General features: G+C 37.4%; 1 protein-coding gene across 2 annotated transcripts in view; it reads right to left on the minus strand.

The window, feature by feature from the left end:
• FGGY (FGGY carbohydrate kinase domain containing) overlaps positions 1-17,242 on the minus strand; it is a 499,331-nt gene extending 482,089 nt beyond the window's left edge. The window contains exon 1 of one of the 2 annotated variants that reach the window (XM_023501686.2): positions 17,155-17,242. The gene's annotated coding sequence lies outside the window, so the exon portion shown is untranslated. Of the gene's footprint in view, positions 1-2,176; positions 2,309-17,154 lie in introns of those variants that run through there. The other variant, XM_003767302.4, reaches the window with a different exon arrangement.
• Between the last annotated feature and the right edge of the window lie 1,581 nt (positions 17,243-18,823).

The raw sequence follows: 18,823 nt of genomic DNA on the forward strand, positions 1-18,823 counted from the left end.
CCCATAGCCAATGTGAGCCTAGTGAGCATATGGTACAACATGGATGTGATAAACCCTTTGTAAATCTCAAATACATACTGAGATGTTTGTTTTCACGATTCTTAGCAGACATTTCTCTCTTCTAATAGAGTAAGTTTCTAAACCTCTGATAGCTCTTATTTCTAAAGTTATCACAAAATAAATAAAGAAAAATGTTAAAGTTAATTAAATTCATCAATTTAATTATTTTAATTAATTTATTTAATTAAATAATTTTATTAATTTATTAAGTATATTATATATATATATATATAAAATCAGCCCAGACTCTGAGGATGAATAGGGACTTCAGTTCCTCCCTTTTTGATTCTTCAGGGTAACATTTCCTCCTCTCATCTTTCTCTTAGCTTCCTTCAAAACCCAGCTCCATATATATAATATATAAAATGAATTTAATTGTACAAATTAATAATTAAATAAATAAATTAAAAGGTTAATTAAAGTGCCAAAATATGTTGAGAGCAAGGATAAATACCCAACCCACGGGCAGTCCTTGTCTTCAAGGTATTTTTATTCTGAAAAGGAGAGAAGAGACTTCTCTGGGAGTGATAGTCATGGAGCATTTGGTTGGGCCTTGGAAGTCATAAGGATGATGAGTAGAAGCATAAGGAAATACATATTACTGACATATCTCAGTATACTCAGCTTCCATTTTTCTGAGTAGTGCATTTAGCCAAATCTTTCAGAGATATCATATAATAAAACTAATTCCTAAGAAAAACAAGGAGAAATAAAACAGCCCTGATCTCCATTTCTCCACACCTAAAACCCATAAGCAAAAACATGCTGGCCCTGGAGGTTGTTCAAGGGGCAAGGCTCCCTGAAACATGAGCCTCGCTTCTTGCAAAAACACTGCCAGGTGCTGGGAAGCTTTGTAGTCCCACGGTTCACTTATGAATCCCCTGACATGCCATCTGGCTCCAATAGGCTTGAAGGACTGTTCCCGGGGACAGCAAAGCCTGACCCAAAAGGTTTTCCAGTCAATGTGCAAGCCTGCAGAACTCACAGACAGTTTAAAAAAAAAAAAAAAAAGAAAGAAAGAAAGAAAAAGAAAAAGAAAAAGAAAAAGACAGCTCCTAAATGGGAGACATCACACTCTCGTCTCTTACCAACTTCCACCTGGGAAGTGAAAGCCCCATCCTTCCTGATAACTCTATCCCTCCAGCTTGTTCTGCCCTGGCTCTGAGAGGCTGGGTCCTTCGGTTCCTCCAACTTTTAAGCAATTGTGCAACTTCTGCAGAAACTAAAGAGAGCATCGAATCATGGAGGAGAGGAGAGAACAGTGGGATGGAAGCATTGCACAGGAGGGCAGTCAGCAATCATTTATTACATGCCAAGCTCTGTATTAGACCCTGGGGATACAAAAAGGTCAAAACAGCCCTTGTCCTCAAGGATCCTTTGTCCTAATCGGAGAGGCCAAATAACTACAAATAAACAAGAACTATCCAGAACAAACTGGAGATAAGCAGAAGAAAGAAGGCACAGGGATCAAGATAGCTTTCTTAGAGAAGGTAAGATTTTTAGCTGAGATTTAGCTGAGACTTGAAGGTCTCAGAGATCTGAAAGAAGCAAGGACAAAAAGATGGAGACAGTAAGGAGGAAAGAGAGAAACCCAACTCTGCCTTACCTGAAATCCCCACCCCCATCTCACCCCTGTGGACTGCCAGCCTTCTTGGCGTGACTCCTTAAAAGCATCCAAACTAAACATATCTCTCTTTGTGCCCCCAGAAGGAACAGAACTACTTTTTGAAACTTGTTGAGGATCAAAGAGCCGCTGTATATGATCAATATTTATATGTTTCATTAAATAATAGTCTGCACAAATATTATGAGACATGCACCTATAGGAAACATGGACTTCTCATCTGGTTCTTCAAAAAATAGGCAACATATAGAAAGGAAGAAAGGAAGGAAGGAAGGAAGGAAGGAAGGAAGGAAGGAAGGAAGGAAGGAAGGAAGGAGGGAAGGAGGGAAGGAGGTGATGGAGATAAAGACTTTATAGTTATTCAAGGAAAGGAACAAACTCCATTCTGAAAATGGGTTGCTGGGAGTTTGGGATTTAAAAGAAAAAAAAAATGATTGAATAACCACAGATTGGCTCACTAAGGACACAGTTATCCAGCCTGAATCAGCTTACCTTCCCTTCCTTCCTGATTCTTAAATGCTGGTCTTCTCAAATGTCTAAGATAGAGAAGGCCTTTAAATCCAGGGGTCACTAGTTGGCTGACTCACTTGGGGATAGTTCTGGTAACTCTGATTGTAGAAAGCACAAACACTGACAATAACCAGCACGTAGCCCTCTAAACTTTAACCTTTGGAACTCCATGGACTACACAGTCAAAGTACACATGGAGAAAGTCTGCTCAACATTAGAATGAATAGCCAAGATCTAAACAAGTGAGATAGAAGGTGGAAGAAGAGGCCTGGTGCCAGGAGGAAAACTGCCCAACAATGAGAACTGTTCAAAAGCATACTGGCAAGAAATTGGAAACTGAGTGGCTGCCCATCAGTGGGGCAATGGCTGAATAAGTTATGGTATATGAATGTTATGGGATATTATTGTTCTGTAAGAAACGACCAGCAGGATGATTTCAGAGAGGCCTGGAGAGACTTACAGGAACTGATGCTGAGCAGAACCAAGAGAACAATGTACACAGTAGCAGCAAGATTATATGGTTAGCAATTCTGATGGATGTGGCTCTTCTCAACAATGAGGTGATTCAGGCCAGTTCCAATGGTCTTGTAAGGAAGAGAGCCATCTGCACCCAGGGAAAGGATTGTGGGAACTGACTGTGGATCACAACATAGCATTTTCACACTTTTAGTTGTTGTTCGCTTGCATTCTATTTTCTTTCTCATTTTTTGCAGGTTTGATTTGATTTTTCTTGTGCAGCAAGATAATTGTATAAATATATATGCATATATTGGATTTAACCTCTATTTTTACCATGTTTAACACATATTGGATTACTTGTCATCTAGGGAAGGGCATGGGAGGAAAGGGATGAAAACTGCAACATGAGATTTTGCAAGGGTCAATGTTGAAAAATTATCCATGTATATGTTTTAAAAAATAAAATGCTTTAATTAAAAAAATAAATAAAGTTTAAAAACAGTGGAATAAATAGACTACTTTTGGGTGGGCTACTCTGACTCCCTAGTGAAGAGCTTCAAGCAGAAGCTGGGTCATCATGTGTACTGAAGGCAAGGACAGGGATTCATTTTTCATATATGTGTAAGATTAGATGACCTCCTTGAGGTGGAGCAGTGGGCCCTGAGTCAGGAAAACCTAAATTCAGTTACAATCTCAGACACTTCCTAGCTATGTGACTTTGGCCAGTCATTTCCTATTTAAAATTATCATATTTTGAATGAAAATAATAACAGCACCTAGCTCACAGGTTTGTTGCAAATATAAAATTAGTTAATAGTAGATACCTTGAACTTAGTATATACTTAATATTGCCAGTTTTTATTATTGTTGTTATAAGCATGGAGGGAAAACTGGAAGAAGACTAAGGAGAGAAGGACTCTAAAAGCCTGAGGAAAGGGGAGGGAAGAGACAGCCCAAGCTCCAGCTTCTGCCTGAACCTCCCCCAAAGTTCCAGTCTCAACTTCCCCTATGCTCAGCTACTGGTGTCCCTCTCACTATATAGCCTTGTAACTACTTTGAGTTTCTCTTCACATATATTTTGGTATATGGTGACTCCTCCTGATAAAGTGGAGGGTGAGTTCTTCAAGTCCTCAGAGCCCTAACATAGATCTTATCTCATGGACAGACAAATGGATGGATGGATGGATCGATGGACAGATGGATGGATGGATGGATGGATGGACAGATGGATGGACAGATGGATATATGGAAGGATACCTCATCACTTTCTCTATCACACTACAAGTGATTCTCCAATACTCTTCACGATGTCCATCTTCCATAACACCACATAGGGGTTCGGGGAGATGGGAGATTAAAGAATAGTTGACCGTGTCCATATATAATGAAGCTGCCTCATAAGAGAGCTATGGTGGGGAGTGCCAGAAGACCTGGTCTAGAACCACTTTTGTCACTGACTAGTACTGTGTAAACCTAGGCGAGTCACTTGATGTTCTTGCTCTCTTCAGTTGTAACATGAGGGAATTGGACCACGAGAATACTGTGTCCATTTAGGGGCATCAAACTGTGGTCAACCCAAATGCCCATGTCGAGAAGATAAGAATATGGAGAAGACCTGGAAATCATACAAAGAAAGATGGATCTTTAAAGGAACTACTTAAGCTCAGCCAGCAGAAGAGGGGATTGGGGAGCATAAAGGTGTGGTCATAGAACTTGTTTTGATTATCCGGAAAAGTTATTAGACAGAAAAGAAATTCTGTATTTCCTTCTGGGTCCCAAACAGCAGAAATATAGAATAGGAATGAAATATTCCATATACAATCAGAAGCAGAGCCAGAATTACAACACAGAACTTCTGACTTTTAAATTTTGCTTGCACAGCATATTACTTTCTAGGACTGTAAATTGCAGGGAAGGTGCTAATAATCTATATCAGCAGAGGGTCTTTCCTCCTCTGTGAGTTCCCACTCTCAGTGAAATCACAGGGGATTCCTTTTCTGAGTGGGTTAGACCCGACAGCCACTAAGGGACCTTTGTACAACCACCTTTAACAATTCCCCTGATTTGGCAGTTCCAATAAACTTCTGATGGAAAGTGCCACCAATGTCCAGAGAGAGAACTAGGGAAACTGGAAGGATTTTCACCTTTTTACTGTTGGAAATGTTTGTTTGCTTGGGTTTTTTCTTTTGTTTTTTCTCCTTTTGATCTCATCTTTCTTGCTCAGCATGATGAATCTGGAAATATGCTTAGAAGAATTGCACAAATTTGTCTATATTAGATTACTTGCTATTTTGGAGAGGGGGAGGAGAGAGAGAGAGAAGATTTGGGAACACAATATTTTACAAAAATGAATGTTGAAAACTATCTTTGCATGTTTTTGGAAAAATAAAACACTATTTAAAAATTCTATTGATTATAAGGTTTTTTCTGTCAACGCATCAAATACACTCCTAAAATACTGAGTGCAGATCAAATCTCTGAGTGGAAAACTGACCTTGGAGTAAATATGGCTGGGATCAAGTTCCTCCTTTAAAAGATGACTGTGTGACCTTGAGAAAAATCACCAGATTTTCACTGGCTCCAGACAATTATCATCTATTCCATATTACTTTCAGATCTGCATTGGGAGATCAGCTTTTTGCACTAATGAAATCCTTTGTTTGGACACGAACAATCAAAGGTTCATCATCATGACCAGGGTAAAGGAAGGGAGAAATAATTCATGATCATCAAACTTATAGGATCCTCATCAGAAATCTGATTTGATAAGTTTGAGGTCATTATAACATTCAGATGATAGTATATCTAGAGCTGGAAGAATCATTTGAAATTTTCTAATCTAAGACTTGATTTTACATATGAGGAAACTGAGGGCTAGGAAAGGGAAAGTGACTTGACCACTGTCACTTGTAAGGACAGAGGTAAGATTGAAACTCATTAATACCACCATAAATATGGATATTTTTAGAACTAGATGGACTTCAGAACTCATTCTTGCACATATTGAACAGTGGAGGTCCAGAGTGAATAAATGAGCTATAAATGGCACTTTTTCCTCCTACTTGGAACAGCTGAGAGTAGAACCCAGGTCACCTAACTCTCAGGCCATTGTTCTTTGAACCAAGTCAAGTCATCACATTATAATCTCTGACTTCCACGGAAGTACTGGTCCATGGGGAGTCAGCTGGGAACATTTGAGAATAGAGCCCAAGTCATCTGCCTTCCAGTTATTGCTCCTACCAAGAAGCCAGAGAATAAACACTTTTAAGTGGATCTGGTTTTGATTTCTGAACTGGATTCATCCTTAAAAGGCAAATACATTTCTTTGACCTGAATGTTTCAAAGAAAACTGTCCTGGGATTCTCTCTGCTTTTTAAAGCAGGATATTCCCCCCCAAATAAAGGTAACAAAAGAGACTGGCACTTATGGATCCTATGTCACTCAGTTAACCTTTGTTTCTGCTGGCTGGGTACAGGTGGCCCACGATCTCTTCATTATAGGGGATGGTGACATACAGAGAGAACTTTGCAAAATCCCAGAAAGAAATCTCTTCCAACCCATGAAGCTTTGTACCTGCCCTGTGACTTTAAGTCTTGGGAGAGTTCTCTGGGACCCTGAGAGGTTAAATGGCTTGTCCAGGGTCACACAGCCAATATGTGTCAGAGCCAGGACTTGAACTCAATCTGACTCCAAGTCCAGCTCTTTACCCATTTTGCTCCAGTGTCTTTTGTGACTTAATTTGAAAGAGGAAGAAAAGCTCAAAATCAAACATAGTTTTTTCTTTTACTCTTTACAACAACAACAGCTTGCATTTATAGGGCACTTTAATATTTGCTAAATGCTTTTATAAATACCTGATTTTATCTTCACAATCATCTTGGGGAGTAAGTGCTATTGCTATCACTATTTTACAGATGAGGAAATTGAGGCAGACAAAGGTTAAATGACTTGCCCAGGGTCACATAGCTACGAATTGTGTGAACCTAGATTTGAATGAAATTCTTTTTTGATTCTAGGCTCAGTGCTCTGTGGCGCCTCCTAGCCAACTGACAACGATAATAACGATGACAAGATGGTAACAGCAAATAATAGAAAGAGAATCAGGAAATCTGAACACATTCAAGTTATGCCATTGTCTCATTGGCCCTGATTGGAAGATCTGCGTTCAATTCCCAGCTCTATTAGTAGAAGTTGAGGCAAATTATCCTCCTGGGTCTCGTTTTCTTCAATTAAAGGATGACATTGGATTAAATTGCCCCTGAGGTTATTTATATCTATATCTATCTATCTACTATCTATTTATCTATCTCTATCTATATCCAAATTTTTATATATGTATATATATATATGTTGTGTACACATAATATATAAATATATATTTATATATCTACATAAATATTGATATATATGCGTACACATACCTACATGCACACACACATATATACATACACAGAGAGAGACAGACATGATTTTTATGGTTCTATATACCATGTTAAGCTATGTGAGACTGTCCTCTCACATCTTAACCTCAGCTGCCTCATCTGTAATATGATGAATCTGATATAGATGATATTAAAAATCCCTTGTGTAGACTCCCTTGACTGGAAATTAGCAGGACTCAGGATTGCATTTGGCTGCAGATTCTCACCTGCTGGGTAACCTTAGAAAAATTCCTTTGCCTCTCTCAGACTCAGTTTCCTCATCTGTTAGATGAGGTTAATAACAGCACCTACCTCACCGACTTGTGAGAACCAAATAAGATCATGTATACAATACATTGCAAATCTTTAAGCTATATAGAAATATTTGCCACTGGTATTTCTCTGTGACCTATTGACAAATGTCAAGATCAAAGCCCAAAAACTTGATGATGGATAGATTGTTATAATTTGGATCTTTAATATAATTCAACATAATGTATATTTATGAAGATCCTATCTGGACACTGAGGTTACCAAACCCATTAGATCCTAAGTGTCCTATAAAGTCACTAGAGAACAGGTCTTGAAGGTTAGTCTCCTCCATCCATCAATCCATATATTAAGCAACTACTATGTAAGTCCCAGAGACAAATAAAGAGCCAATAGATAATCCCTACATCAATGCCCTCTCTTTTGAATATTCTTATTTTAATCTTCCCACTTTCCTACCTTCAGCAATGCACTAGCCAATGCCTAAGGAACCCAGCTTATGATGATCCCTTTCTTCCTAGAACCTGAAGACCAGTTACTGTCTTTACCTCTAAGCTGGAACTTATAATACGGTATTGCCAAGTTTTTACTCAATTTTTCATGTGTATACATCATGTTTTCTAAACTACACTAAAAGTTTCTTGAGAGTATGGCTAATGTCTCGGAATATATCTTATAGTGCTGAGGATAGATAAGGTCAAAGTAACAAGCATTTATTAAGTATCTACTATTTGCATGACACTGGAAAGAAAAAGAGACGAAGAGGAAGAGGAGAAGGAAGAAGAAGAGGAAGACAAAGAGAAGGAGGAGGAGGAAGAGGAGGAAGAGGAGGAGGAGAAATTTTGATATAAGAACAGCAATCCAATTTTGTCTTGGATCAGATCATTTGGGGAGCACTGAAAGCTTGCAAGTCATCAGTCTGACCTGTACCTATGGTTTTAGAGTAACACACCACCTGACACTCCATGGAAAAAGTAAAGAAGAAAAAAAAAAAAACAGATAAGACCTTTTTTCCAAAGGGGTTCAGAAACATGCCCTTACATCAGATCTGAAGTGAAGAAAGGTGTTAGAATAAGTAGATAAACAGGGGGGAAATGGATCTCACACTAACAAGCTATGACTATTTTAAGGACTCACAAAACACAAATGCAGAAGAGATCGACTTCAAGCAAAGTCTCAAAGAAAACCCATCTGGGACACAAACTAAACTAGAATTCTGGGAAGAAATGGAACAAGAGTTAAACACTTGTTTTTGTTCTTCTTCTTTTTTTTTTTTTTAAATAAATGAGATTTCTAGAGGAAAGCAATGGAAAAGAAATGAAAGATATCAAACAAAAAAATTCAAATGAGAATTAAGTTTGACACAAGAAGTACAACACTCTGTCCCAGAAATAAACTCCCTGAAAATTAGAATGGACCAAATGGAAACCAATGATGCCATGAAGTAATAGAAATAAAAAGAAATATTGGAACAAGATCAAAAGATTGTAGAAAGAAAAAAAAAGTAAGGTATTTCATAGAAAAAACAACTTGACTGGAAAACAGATCAAAGAGAAAAAAAATCAAGAATCATTGAGCTGCCTGAATATCATTACTTAAAATAAGAACCTAAACATCACATTCCAAGAAATCTTAAAAGAAAAATTCCCAGATATGTTGGATCCAGAAGGCAAAACGCAAATAGAAAGAATCCATCAGTCACTTCTTGAAAGAATATACTTAAATGGAGGCCCAAGAACAAAATCCAGAGCTTCCAAATCAAATTTTAAAATACTACAAGCAGCCCAAAAGAAAGAATTCAAATACTGAAAAATCACCGTTGAGATTACACAGAATTTAGCAGCTACAAGTATAATGAAGTCAAAATCTTGGAAAGTAATGTTAAATAAAGTTAAAGATTATTGCATGATATCTAAGAATAACAACTAGAAAAAATCCCACAGGGGAAAAAAAAAACAGATTTTTCAGTAAAATAAAGAGTTTCCAGACATTTCTAATTAGAAGACCAGAGCTACAGAAAAACTTTGAAATTTAAACATTTCTAAATGAATAGCACTTCTAAGGGACTAAAGGAAAAGAAAGAAGGGGGAAATTATTTCTCGTCTATATAAGCAAGGAGTGAATAAGTAGAGCAGCTAACACTTAAAACTCTGAACTGGTCAGTAAAGGGGAAAATATACATACTTGAATATAGAAATTCATTTTACTCAACAGAAAAATAGAAAGGAAGGGGGAGAAGAAAGAAGGAAGAATCAGATGGTTTGAGAGAGGAATTATTTCTAAGCAAAACAAATTCTAAGAAGATATAAAACTATGTACTGCTCTTTTTGAGGGGTGGCAAAAATGGGAAACTAAGGAATATTCATGAATTGGAGGATGGTTGAACAAGTTATACAAATGTGATAGAATACTATTGTGCTATAACAATGTTTATGGGTATGTTTCACAGAAACCCAGGAAGACTGGCATGGATTAATGTCGAGGGATGTAAGTAGAACCAGGAGAACAATTTATACAATGATATAATGTGATAAATAGAAATTAGAAACAGATTAACATAATGACTAACCACAATTCCAGAGCACTAATGACATAACATTGTACTTCTCTGCTGATATAAGTGAAGAACTTAGAACGCAGACAGAATGAAACATAGTTTTTTGGATATAGCCAATGCAGAAATTTATTTTGCTTACCTATACATGTTCACAACTGGGATTTTATTTTCCTTTTGATTACAAATGGGAAGGGTAGAAGGGCAAAGATAGAGGATGAGTTTTTGCTGATTGAAAAATCTAGGGGTCCATCAGCTTCGTCAGACTTCCAAAGGGAGCCAGTTTAAGAACATCTTCCCTAAAGGAACAATATTACATGCAATTAGGATCCTGGATGAAATCCATAGCTCTTAGTTCTTACCAGAAAGCCACTCCAATGGAAACAACACACAAACAAACTCACTAGCCATAATTACCTCTGGCAAGCTCAGACCAGTTTTAGGTAGGACAACAAGATCAATTTTTCATGGGAGGTTATGAAACACTTTCTTCTGAAACAATTCCTACCCAGGGGCCAGTCTGGGTCTCTGGCCCCGATTCCAATGTTGACCCCACTTGTTCAGTCTTGAATCATAATCTTGGGGCTAAAGGTAATGAGGCCTTAAGGATAGAACACACTGCAGGAGAGTCTTGCTTTCCTGAAACAAAGCTGAACATAAATACAGATAGAACTCATTAAAGAAAAATAAGAACAGAAATTAAGAGCATTAATATGAGCCATTAGAATTTGCAAAGGTCAACCTGAACCTTTATTAATGGCCTAATCTTGTGTCTCGTCTGGGCAGACAGCTGACCCAATGCCAAAGAAACACCAATTCTGACATGTTTCATTACTTAGAAGGAAAAGTTGATTCCCTAACTAATGGTGAACCAATTCTGTGTCGAACATCAGAGGACCATCCTATCTAAGCAAAGAGAGACTTTTCACCTTTGGATCCTAGATCAGGAAGTATGAGATGTGTCAATTAAGAGAGTACCCAATGCCATGGAACTACATGTATTCTGAATTATAGGACATCCAAAAGCAATCTGTCAAAATAACAGATGGACTTCATCTATCTCATGTCCAACATGACCTCCCTGCCTCGTTTCTCTCCCTTATTTTCCATTCTCTAATCAGCCATAAAAGAATATAAACAATTCTCAAAGAATTACAACCCATTAACAATCACAAAGAATCTTCAGAATCGCAAATATTAAGAAATGTATGAGTCAAAAGTTTTACTGAACAATTTAGCAAATTAGCAAACATGAGGCTAGTTAAGTGTTACAGGGATTATGGGAAAGCTGACACACTCATGCATCTTTAGTGGATTTCTGATTTGGTCCAACCATTCTGGGAAGGAATTCAGAATTATGCTACAAGATTGACTAAAAATGGCCATATCCTTTGGTTCAGATATCCTAGTGTTAGGAAGATATTCCTAAAAGGTTTGATAATGAAAAGGAAGTTCACACATATACCACAATTTTTGTAATGAAAGCAAAGAACTATTAATAAAACTGATACTCAGGGCAGCTAGGTGTACAGTGGATAGAGCCCTGAAATCAGGAGGACCTGAGTTCAAATCTGGTCTCAGACACTTACCACTTCCTAGCTGTGTAACCCTAGGTAAGTCACTTAACCCTGATTGGCTCAGCAAAAATATAAAATAAAATAAAATAAAATAAAACTGATACTCATCAACTCAAAGATGCCCAGAGAAATTATGTTACACAAATACGTTTCCATTATATTCCATTATACTGACATATATATGATTCTATTATACTGACATAAGGAATGAATATAATGGACACAGAGAAGCATATGAAGAATTACATGAATGGATTCAGAGAGAAGTAAACAGAGTCAGAAAAACCACATAAATATTGACTATGACAATGCTCTTTCCATTTATATCAATAATTGAAATTGAACTTTTTTTAAATTATAATGCCCAAACTTGATCCTAAAAAAGTAATATAAGACACTGTCTTTTTTTTAGAAAATTGAACTCTGAATGCAATGTTTTCTGTTATTAAATGTTTTCTTAAATTGGAAATTAATTGTTGCATATTTTGAACATATGACATTTTTCTTTTTCTATTTTTTTCTGTTTTCTTTTTTATTTTGTATTGAAACTTTTAAATAAATAAAAACATTTTTAAAAATAAAAAATAAAACTGGCCTGGGAATGGAGTGTGAAACATCTATATGAAACTTTATCAATGTTTTTACAGATTTTCCAGGATCTTTTTTTTTTTTTAATCTTTCTTTTAGAATGATTCATCTATTTCACTATATTTGCTTTCCCCACTTAGAGGAACTTTGAGAGGGGTAATTTTGAGAACCAGAACATTGCTGTAGGCAAGAAAAAAAGCTGGTACAGATTATTAGAGGGCATCTGTCGGTTTAGGACATAAAAAGAGCCATAATTGAAGCTCATCTCATTTATCATTTTCTCACTGACAGAGGCCCAACACCTGATTTCTGAGAAGACATGGTCATTTTCCATAAGGTTAACTTCACAAGGTCAGAGAGGTCCCTTCTCAACATTCTTAACTTCCTTTAATTACTAGGTATGGATTTAACAATTACCTATGCACGTGTCTACTGTAAATCTTTTTTGGACCCTTTGATCCAACTATCCTGCTGCTGGTCATAGGCCATAAGAAAGTCTAAGAGACAAAAAAAAAGTTTCATATAGAGAAAAAAAGAAAAGCTCTAGAAAAATCAGAGCAACATTTTTGTGGTAACAAAAAAGGAAAGAAAGGGAGGTGTGTGCCTTCAGTTGAGGAATAACAATAAACTGCAGTATAAAGAGTACAATGGAAACATGTTCTTTAATAAGAAACTATAGTGTATGTAATATTATTGTGTGTGTGTGTGTGTGTGTGTGTGTGTAGTGGTACAATAAAATAATAATGGATATCTCCCCCATTCACCTATCCACAAAGCTCACCTCCCCTATGATAAATCAAACTTAAAAGTTCAAAAACTCCTCACTTTCCCCCAAAACCCTCTTCTCTTTTAGACTTTCCTATTTCTGGCAAGATACCACTGTCCTACCTAAGTTTACAATGTTTTCTCCATCATCAACTCCTCATTTTCATTCCACAAAACCAATCAATTGCCAAATTTTGTTCTTTCTTTCACTACAAGTTTTGAATATATCTTCATTCCAATCACAGGGTCACCATGCCTTCATCAAGTTTCCCAGGGCTATTTGAATAATTTGCAGATTAATCTTCCTACCTCAAGTCTCTCTCCACTCCTTCCATCTTTCATCCAAGTAGCAAAATAGTTTTCCTGAAGTATAAGTCTGATCATGTCACTCCCCTGCTCCATAAACTTAAATCCCTATTACTATGCTTCACCTTCCATCTCCAAGACTTAACACTGTAATGTTTTCCTCCATACCTATAACTCTTAACTTCCCTAATGGTAGAGTGATAAATGGTTCACTGCCACGATCTCAAAACCACAACTATAGTCATCCCAGTGATCAACTTCCATTACCTAATCTTGCAGCCCAGACCATCCAAGATATCCTTTCCCTGAGCAACTTCATCATTTTCTTTCTTGACTCACCCTTTCTTTTCATTGCAACAATATAGCTATAATGACTATACTCTGATTCTTAGGTCTAAACGTTCATCCACATTTATTTCTTGATCAGTGTATGTAAAAATAAATGAGGGAGCCCACACTGGGGAAAAAAGACCATTTTTGGTAGCTATAAATTCAGATTTTTTTTATATTGCAACATCTATAAGCAGAATAGGAAGGAGACTAACAGTAAAAGTGGAGAAAGAGCTGACTCAGGTTAGAATCCCATCTCATAAACTTACAAGGTATGATGATAATAATAACAATAATAATATAGCTAACATATAATACTCATGATGTGCCATGCATTGCCAAGTGCTTTAAAAACTACTAACTCATTTGATTCTCACAACAGTGGATGATAGGTGCTATTATTATCCCCATGTTACAGATGAAGAAACTGAGAAATGGTACCTAAGTGTTTTAGCCTATGATTGAACAAGTAGGAACTACCTTAAGCTAGATTTAAACTTGGGTTTTCCTGACTTTGTTATATTTATTAAGTAACTCATTTAATTTCCCAAAAAGTCAATGCCATTATATGGAAATGACAATATCAATACTAACACTACCACAGAAGATTGTTATAAAGAAAACAAAATATCTTTAAAAAGCTATAGAAAGGTAAGTTATTATTAATGCTCTTGGAGGCCTCCCAAATCCATGTATTCATTCAAAAACTAGTTTTTAAGAAATTGTTAGTTGCTGGGGAACAAAAAAGAGAAAAACCAAGTAATTGCTGCCCTCAAGAATCTTCCATTCTACCAAGTACACAGTTAAGGAGGCAGAATCATAGAAATTAGAAAGGACCAAAAGAATAAAAAATAAATAAAATTTAAAAACAAATTTAAAAAGAAAAAAAAAAAAATAGAAAGGACCCAAGTCTGAGATAAGGATAATTCTTATCTATGCCTGTTTGTTTTTCTGATTGACCCAAAGTCTCCAGGGGACCTTGGACACTCTACTTCTTCCTCTGGAAAATGAGGGAGTTGAATTAGATGAGAGGCTCTTTCCAGTCCAACGTATCTGAATTTATGTATTAAAAAATGCAAAATATTTGCCAAAGAAATATGAAGTTTCAAAAGGATGAGAAAGAGGGCTCCAACAATTGGAGGGATAGAGAAAGACTTCATGTGGGAAGTGATATTTAAACACTATCAATCACATGAGATTAAATAACATGAAGAGCTATAGAAAGGTAAAATATTATTAGTGCTCTTGGGGACCTCTCAAATCCACACATTCATTCAAAAAGTAATTTTTCTAAAGAAACTGGATAAGTGTTGGGGAATAAAAAATTTAGTTCCCAGGAATCTTCCATTCTATTGAGTACCCAGTTAAGGAGGCAGAATCATAGATAAGGAAGAATTGATTTCAACTCTTATCTATGCTTGTTTGATTAACATATTCAAAGTCCCCAGAAAAATGAGGATACAATACTTCTTCCTCTGAAATGAGGGAACTGAATTAGATAAGCAGGCTCTTTTCAGCTCAAGGTATTTGAATTTATGTATTTAAACACATATATAAAATGTTTCAAAAGAATTCAAAACAATTGGAGTCGGGTTAGAGTTGGGAAAGACTTCATGTACAAAGTGATGTTTAAGCACTATCTACCACAAAGATTGAATAGCTTGAAGAGCTATAGAAAGGTGAATTATTATTATTACTCTTGGATACCGGCTTAATCCATGAATTCATTCAAAAAGCATTTTTTTTTTAAAAGAAATTGTGTTAGATGCTGAGGAATAAAAAAAGAGAAAAACCGAGTAGTTCTTGCCCTCAAGTGTCTTCCATTCTACTGGGTATACAGTTAAGGAGGCAGAATCATATGGAATAGAAAGAGCCCCCAAGTTAGAGATAAGGAAGATTTTTTTTCAACTCTTATCTATGTCAGCTTCATTGGTGGACTGACCCAAAGTCCCCAGGGAATCTTGCCTCTGAAAAATGAGGGAGTTGTACTAGATGAACAAGCTCTTTCCAGCTCAAGATGTCTGAATTTATATATTTTTAAAAATGCAAAATGTTAACTGAATAAATAAAAAGTATCAAAAGAGAGGGGAAGAGCATTCTAACAATTGGAGGGATAAGGAAAGGCTTCATATAGGAGATGACATTTAAGCTGAGACTTGATTGGGACTAGACAATGTTATACATGGAGATTCTGCATGAAAGCTTCTAGATTTAGAGCTGAGAGGGATTTCAGAGGCCATCTCAAGTCCAGACCCTTCATTTTAGATAAAAAGAATGGTAAGATCTGGAGAGGGGAGCTGCCTTTCTTAGGGTCTCACAGCTACTAAGAACTGGGAATAGAAGGTAGGACTGAGCATTCGCTGTCCAGGGCTCATTGTATAAACCCAGGCTCTAAGGAGACAGGTTTCTCCTTGAAGAAACATTCAATTGGATTCAGTGACCATTTACTAAGCACTAAGTACAATTTCCTGAGCTCAGGGTCCAGAATAAGGTACTAAAAATGACAGTATAAGTTGGCTTGCCAGCAGCTTCCCTAATGCCCTAACTGTGGATGCAGGGGAGGGGAATTGTGTATATACTGGAGAGGATATATGGCCAGAAGTTGGGGGTAAAAGGGATGAGGGTAATGAGAAGTCCAGTGGCCCAGGATGCACTCAGAGAATGGGGAATGAGATAGGAGGAAAGAAGAATAAAGAAGTAGGAGTCTGGAGAAAAGGAATCAGAAATATGAGCTGGAAGAGCTCAACTGATTCCAGTCCAACTATCTCCAAAAGAAGAAATTAAATTAGGAAAAGAACTATGAAGAAAACAATGAATTTGGGACGGAGTATCTGAAGTGGGGTGGGGAGGGAGAGAAGGAGGAATAAAGGGAGAGGTAAGAAGAAGGGAAGGGGAGATGATGGAAAGAAGGGAAGAACAGGGAGAGAGGAAAAGGGAAAGAAAGACAGACAGGGAGAAGGATGAGGAGGAGGACCAGGAGGACCAGGAGGAGGAAGAGGAGGAAGAGGAGGAGCAGGAGAAGGAAGAGGAGGAGGAGCAGGAGGAGGAAGAGGAGGAGGGTCTTGAGCAAGTCACTAGCCCTCTGGGCTTGCTTTCCTCAATTTATTTACAGATTAAGAAATTGAGGCACTAAGAGATCACCAGACTAATTCTCTTTAAGTGTCTGAAGGAATTGAATCTAAATTTTTCTGTTTGAAGTCTCATTCCCTATCCACTTCATCAGTGAACTGGGGAAAGAAGGAAGCAGGAAGGAGGGGAATGAATACGGTTACAAAGAAGAGAGGGGGGAAACAAAGGAAGACTGAAGGGGACTCTGAGGTCAAAGGAGGAGGGAAGAAATTGAATAAGGAAAGAAGGGAGAAAGGCCAGGAGAGAGTGTGGGGGCTGAGCACTGCACAGGAAGGCCTGAAAACGAGGAAAGGTGGCGGGGTGCAAAGGGCACTGAGGGAGCTTCCAATCTCTGCAGGCTTCTGAGCCGTATTTCTCCAGCCCCTGCAGAAGCCAGCACCCAGGGGCCCTCAGGCTGGTGGGAGTGAGTGTGCACGTGTGCATTTGTGTGCGCGTGTTCCGAGGGGACCCTGCCCACTCACAGGAGGCTGAGCCAGGGCTGCGGGAGGCTCCCAAAAGGCCCGATCCTCTCTCCCCCCGGCCGATCGCCCGCCCCCACCCCCTTGGGTGTCACTCACTTACTTGCACAGCCTACACAGGCAGCGCCCCACCAAGTTTGCCTGACTTGGAGCTTTCCCCTCAGCTGGAGCTGCGGCAGCTGCCCCGCCCCCGCAGCCAGCCCAGGAAAGCACTTCCAGATTGGCCATCGGAGGCCGCTCCCTGATTGGATGGCCACTTCCCCTCCCCCTTTCTCGCCTCTCCTCCTCTTCCTCCTCCTCCTCCTCCCTTCCCTCTTCCCCGTTAATGCATTCTAGCCTGACAGCCCCTGCCTTCATTGCTTTTTTCTTGAGGCTGAGCCCTGTGGAGCAGGCCCGTCTGCCTCCTCCCCTGCTCCGGGCTCCCCCGAAGCCAGACCGGACACTTCTGCGGGCCCCCGGGGGCTCGATGACCAGGGGGCCTTCCCTGGAAGGAGCAATGGGCAAAGTTGGGCCGCCTCTTCTAAAATCCAAGGGAGAATGAAACAAACTAATTGCAAAACCAATATTAGAGCCAATATAATATGACTAACATCTTAGTAATCGTCATATGAATATATTATTTATATATATTATATGATTATAACACAATACTATTAATATTTGTTGAATATATGTTTATATATTTTTATTTGTATTATTTATATAGATTATTTATTTATTTAGTGTTATTTTATTTAATTATAATTAATTAATATAAATATATTTATATTTATCATATTAGTTTCTATATTATACATTATATAATTTTTATATATTTATATAGTTATATATAATATTTATATTTATTTTATATAATATAAATATATAATAGAATATAATAGAAATATGCACTATATAAATATATTTACATACTTATTTTAAATAAATATTTTGAGGCATCTGGGAAGGAAGGACTGGGGACAAAGTTTATATCAGATTTTTCAGAAGTTTGATATCCCTGCCCAAAAAGCACATGTAAGTCATTCTCCAAATGCTCCACAGAAATGAAGAAGAAATTCTCAAAAGCATTACAAACCATACCACCCATAAGAAAGAATGCTACACATCTAACTCAAATATAAATGGAGGCCACTAAGGATCTGCATTTTGAGTTAGAAAATTGCACATTGATGTTATCTAGATTCTACTGTACTTTTATTTATTTTGGTAAGTAATTTAAAATTATATTTTAATCTTATTTAGGCCTTATTCAAGAGTATTGAAGGTCACAAGTCTGGGCTGTGATCTGTTTGCCACGTCTGTTCCAGATTTCTAATAATAAGAGATATGGACATCAAAACAATTCTCAAGTTTCATTTCGTATACAGTAAATTGGTAAAGATAAACAAAGTCGCAAATATTCAAGGTCAGAGGGGCTGTGCAAAAGCCAGCACATGAATCTGGTTTTTGGTGGTTGTATGAATCCGTTCACGCATTCTGGAAAGTAATTTGAAATTATGTAAATAAAGTGAACCAAATGGCCAAACCTTTGGATACAGATGCCAGTGTTGGATATATATTCCTAAGGAAGTCATTTATCAAAAAAACAAAACACAGAAATATTTATAGCAACAGTTTTATGGGAACAAAAATTATAAATTAAGTAGATGCTTATTGATTGGGGGATGGCTAAATAAGTTGTGACATATGATTGTAAAGCTTTTGTAAGAAATGCCAAATATCATGGAAAATAGGGAAGCACAGGCATTTAAGAAAAGATGAAAACCGAAGCA

The sequence above is a fragment of the Sarcophilus harrisii genome, chromosome 4 (genome assembly GCF_902635505.1).
Source record: "Sarcophilus harrisii chromosome 4, mSarHar1.11, whole genome shotgun sequence".
In the NCBI taxonomy this organism is placed as follows: Eukaryota; Metazoa; Chordata; class Mammalia; order Dasyuromorphia; family Dasyuridae; genus Sarcophilus; species Sarcophilus harrisii.